Consider the following 6,000-nt stretch of genomic DNA (forward strand, 5'->3'; position numbering starts at 1 on the left):
GAGGGCCCAGAGTATATAGAGCGGGCACAGGTACGGCCAAGGCAGCATCGGAAGTGTTCCAGCGTCTGCACTATATGATAAGTCGCATTATCTAAGGATAAGCATCATATTAGCCACAATGTATTCCTCTGTCTTGCCTCACCTCATAATCATTCATAAGGAGGTGAAATAAGGTTGAAATTGAGGAACATAGATGTAAAATGCTTCATGGGTATTATGATGACCAGCACTGCAAGGTAGGCTGGATGGCTTGCATAAGAAATATTGATAAATGGCTTGGGTCTTGACGATGAAGAATAAATTACAACGGATATTATTTTCTTCGACAGAGAGCGCTTAGGTATGACTGTGTGTTTGAGATTTATAATGTGTACAAATGTACCTCTAAACGACTATGGCGTCTCTATTTGAAAGCTGTAATGAGGATAATGCACATTTATTAACGTGTGTGTATGCATAATGTGTGTGTGTTTGTACTATGTTTATTTTATTAATTATTTATTTACGGCTTTATATATTATTGATGCATTTTTAAATGCATTAAATATGCACTTAATACGCAGGCTAACATAATGGGTATCAGTTTCAGACTTCCTGTATTGCAGCCATAGACCTCTGCAGTACTGCTTTGATCACATTGTACACTGTTTGTCTTTGACTGAACAGGCCTCAATGTGGAATTAATAGAGACTTTGCGTGCTTGTGCAGTTTAACATTAAAGTAAGAAAGAAAAAAGAATATCATTTGCACTTATCCACACAAATTACATAATGATTATAGCTGGAAGATTAAACGAATGGTCCTTGGGAAAAATAAATCGCTCTCACATTCAGCAGCAAGAGGGTTCTCAGAGGCCTTGCCCACTTTCTATGAATCCTTCAGACTCACAGAGTGTTTCTAGGGATCTCTGTACACACACACATACACATCGTTTTCTATGTATGTGTGTGTCTCTGCATTACACTCAGATCCGGTTCCATGTGGTGGGTTTCAGACCGCAGGACACTAACGGGAACGCAGGCCAGCAGCAAGGCGGCGAGATCCAGGAAAGTTCTCTCTTTCACACAAAAGTCCCATGAAAGTCCACAGAGAATCCACATGAAGAGGAGCAGTTATACTCACAGAGCCTCTTCACAGAGGCATCATTGTGGTGGACGTCCCCTAACTAGTTGAGTCTAGCCCTGGTACAAAGGAGTAGCAGACTTAGTTGTTGTCGTATGAGGGACACCTATGTTGTTGGTCCTACGATGACAGCTCTGTCACTGAGCGTGTTAATGTTTTACTGCTTCAACTCATCGGATGCAATGCGCTGTCTCAGTGGGGAGAAGTTAAACGTTTGTTCAGTTGATGGTCTCATACATTCTTACGACTGGGATCTGAGCCGTTAATTCAGATTGAGAGTGTGAATTTTTAGGCTGTGTCTCCAAATCCTTTAAAAAAAACACCACTGATGCACTAACCGTGGTGATTATTGAAATGTTTAGTCTGCATTCAGAGTTCAGACATCCACGCTGCCTAAAGCGCAGGCCACAATCATTACACAGGTTATAACTGCACTCCCCAGGGTTCAAGTCCACATGCAGGGAAACACAGAATCCAAAGCTATGGATTGGTCAATTTGTTGGCCCTATTAAAGAATGCATACAAGCTGACCCAGCCAGGCAGTTTGTATGAGTTTCACTGGGTTGGACCAAACAGAGATGCAGCGATGGGAGCCTTGTTTGGAATATAGATCAACATTTCAATGAATGGACAAGTTCCCGGTTCTGGACCGCCACTCCACTTCGAGAGGGAGTGCGCTGAAGAACAATCATGGCTGATTTCTATCTGGGCATTGACAACGTCAACACTTAACCTGGGTTCTTAAAAAAACATCCAAATCCTTTTATTGAGTAAAGAATTAAAAAACACTAATGGCATTAATAGCAGACGGGTTGGTGGGATAAGTTACATTTGATTACATTGATGGCAGTAGACGGCCCCTCAACACTTCATTGGGCCATCTTATTGGGTCTATGAAACACACACGCACACGCACGCACGCACGCACGCACGCGCGCACATCAGACACACACAAAGCACTTGGTAATTGATGCAGGTAATGAAGTATGTCACACAGCACACAGCACTTGGTAATTGATGCAGTTCTACCACCCTCTAAATATGTTGATATTTTTATGCGTGATGATACCATTGTTTTGAATAATCTGCCTTACATTTCTTAATTGAGGTAGATCTTTGGGACGCTATTGATAATAATAATTCATTCAGATATGGGGAGTGTGGAATGGTATGACTTGGTGGTATTGATTACAGTGATCACAACAGTCAAGGGGTGAAATGCAGAGGAAAACAATGATGACGGTACTGATAATTTAGAAGATGATGATACAATCAGTATCATCAACAATATGGCTGTGGATGGCTGGCTTGTTTTGTTTTGAATGTTCATACTTAAATAAGCTTGACTGTTAGATCATGGAAATGCCCAATGATTACAGAGTTGCCTAAAGAATGTAAGCATGTTGGTCGGTTTTAATGTTGTTGTTTTTAATGTTGTATTAATAGGGAGACTGACTTAATATATATTCAACTATCAGTATCCAATCCAATGCATACTTAAAAAATGATTTTTGTCCTTTTTTTTGTCAATGCATTTCATGTATTGATTACTGTTAGGATGGAAAGACAATTTCAACAAATATGACAAAAACTGACTCAATCAATCATATTGGGTCAAATCATTTGTATTTATTGGTATTGATCTCTCTCCCTCTCACTGTCCCTCTCTCTCTCTCTCTTGCGTTCTAAATTCTTAATTTCTCTCGTCCTTTGCTGTTTTGAAATTCACAGCTTCAAACGCCATTTTCAGGTAGCCGTGGGTTTGTTGTGTGTGTGTGTGTGTGTGTGTGTGTGTGTGGAGTGTGTGTGTGTTGTGTGTGTGTGTGTTGTGTGAGTGTTTGTGTGTTGTGGTTTTGTTTTGTGTGTGTGTGTGTGTGTGGTGTGTGTGTGCATGAATGCATGTATGTGTGGGAGTGTCCTCCCTCATGGCACGACCCCACTCCTTCACCTCAGTGTCTCAGGGTGTTTGGGGTGTACCCGGGAGCTGCTCTCTCCTCACTGAGCGTGGAACTAAGCATCCAACGAACAGGTTGACTCATTTAGTCGGGTGGCCGTCCTCCACTCTGCAGAATAAGTAAACATGGAGACTATACCAAAGATTACTTATGCAATGAACTCTAAGGGAGGATTCACGCTTATTTAAACAAATTCAAATTCCACAGTGTCGCCTCATTCGTCTTGGTGCTCCAACGCTGAACAAACAAACCAAGTGACCCGTTCAGCCCAACCCCTCTGCCTTAAAGCCTCTCCTGTCCCCTACCTCCAACCTCCCATTCCTAACCAGCGCTGCTTGTCAGTGATCTGTCTGTCTTTCGTGTGAACATTTTGAGCAATGCAAAGCATAGAGATAACACCAAATATGTTCTGGTTGTGTAATTTTTGGAGGGTTATGCTTTGCAGTGTGAAAATGGCACATGTGATTCAGGTTTCTGTTACGTAAAAGGATTATTTAAATTTCTCTATGCATGCTTTGTATAAAGTCATATGCATACATAGGGCATGTCCCCATAACTTTACAACATGTTGGGTCATATGGGCCGGTATTTTAGATCATCACTTTTGTGGACCACCCAATAAATTGTTATTCACTCAAATAGCTACATTTCCACAGAGACCAGAATACAGGCCAACTACAGCAATGCTCTGGAATGCACTGAGTGATTGATAGTGTGTGTGTGCAAGAGTGAAATTATCTCAATGTGGGCAATAAAGTCAAAAAATTACAAAAACAAAATATCTACTTTGTTAAGAAAACAGTACAAATTTAATTACAAAAGCCTGTTGATTCCTACATTTTCAAGTACGAGTAAGGACTCAGATGATAGGCAAAAGGCTTTGGAAAGAAGAGTTTTGTTATGATCCAATGGTCTGTGTTCTGGAAACAATCCCCCCCCCCCCAACAAAAACAACAAAAAAAACAACTGTGATCTGAAGTGGAGTTTACTCGGGTGCAAATCACAACGAACCGCATCCGGTTGACAGTTTGGAAACCTGGAGGAATACGTGGAGGAAATGCTTCAAAAAGGCAGCGGCTGAATGCTTTAGAAGTTCTCTTACCTCCAGCCGTGTCACAGTTGAATAATCCCACGGACGTACAGTAGGCATGAGAATCTCTAAGGTTCAAATGTGTTTGAAGTCAAGTGGTTACAGAAAAAAGGTCATGTTTAAAAGTATTTTCTTTTTTCTTTTTTCTCAGTTCCCCTTATCAGACATTCCCAGGATAGTAACATAAAGCTAAAAAAACTGAATAGGTTTAGTTGCATAAATACGAGAAGGCTCAGAACGTAAACCTGCAGGATATTTTCTCTTTGTTTCGGAGAAACTCTTCATATGTTGGGATCTGCTGCCATTAAGACAGACGGAGTCGGTTTGGGTGTGTGTGTGTGTTTGATGTGCATGCATGCACATTTGTGCGTGTAAGCATGCACGTATGTGCATGTGTGTACTTGAAAAGAGTAGTGGGTTAAGCTACCAGTGTCTCTACGTTAAATGAACTACACAGAAGCAACCCTCCTAGAGAATGTAGTATGCTAAGCTACAAAATGTGGCAAAAGCAGTTTACCACATCAAAAACTACTTTTTCTTTTTTAACTGAACCAACAATTCTTTATTATACAATTTATTAAAGAATAACCTGAAAACAAAACTCACACCACCCACCAGATGGAACCATGCCAGACCTGATTGACAGGTGTTAACAGGGTTAAGAAGATCAAGCTCAAATTTCTAACAAAAGCGAAGTTCACCTGGAAACAAGATCTGTTCAGCTCCCTCAGCCAGAAAGGGAGCTGTTTGTTGGAACTGAGATTTCTGAGTTTTCTTTATTCAAAGCCTTTATGTTTCAGTTCTCGTTTGCATTTAGCTCCAGTCCCTTTTACACGTTCTGCCCTACTGCGCTGGTTGGGACATAAAGCGCCTTTCAATATCAGAGTAAAAAGCTGCTTCACCAAATACTAAAGGAACCATGTAGGTGCAAAGATACTATGTAATCAACTCGGTGTGTCTAGTCTGTGTGTGTGTGCGTTTGTGTCCACGGTCGTAGAATCAGCTCAATGATTGGTACGTGATGTCTCGACGTACAGAGGTGCTTCTTTCAGCTACCGTCAACCTCACATCTTCCTCATTTCATCCTCTGTGTCGGGGGTTACGGATTCTTGGATTCATCTCAAAGCTCCATTGTGCTCCAGCTCCAGAAATACTGGGGAGATGTAGCTTGTGTGGACAATACCGCGCGACTCCATCCATAAAAGAACTGAGCTACTGAAAAGCTGTTTGATTTAGAAACAGTGTTGTTACCGCCACATCAACTGAGAAATGTACTTAAACTACTAATGTCACTACTTGTAGCAACGCCACTGCCCAACACCGTGTGTGCATGTGTGTGTGTGTGTGTGTGTGTGTGTGTGTGTGTGTGTGTGTGTGTGTGTGTGTGTGTGTGTGTGAGTGTGTGTGTGAGTGATTGGGGAGTGGGGTGTCTGCTTTGGGAGGTGGGAGGGTGGTAGTGTCTGCAACATTAAACCGTTCTTCAGGGTGATGTTTATACACACATAGCCTCCAAGGGAAGTGTGTGTGTGGGTTGTTGTTTGACGTTGCTATTTCACCAGAAGGTCGCTGTGGGAAGCTACCTATGTGATCAACTAACTGCCTGGCAGTTCAACAAGCCGGGTGCCTTTATAAACAATGATGAGCCACATGTAAACATCCAGAATAAGAGTGCATCTTACCTTAGTAACGTTAAGTATTCCGAAGTACAACATGCGGGAGGAAGGCCATGTTATCCTACACAAAACACAAATCATTTCTGGCCAGCTGTTCCCCCTGCTGCGGGCTTCATGTGAGGCGAGCAGCCAAAACATTATGATTTCATATTTATCTCAG

This window comes from Gadus chalcogrammus, chromosome 21 (genome assembly GCF_026213295.1).
Source record: "Gadus chalcogrammus isolate NIFS_2021 chromosome 21, NIFS_Gcha_1.0, whole genome shotgun sequence".
NCBI lineage: Eukaryota > Metazoa > Chordata > Actinopteri > Gadiformes > Gadidae > Gadus > Gadus chalcogrammus.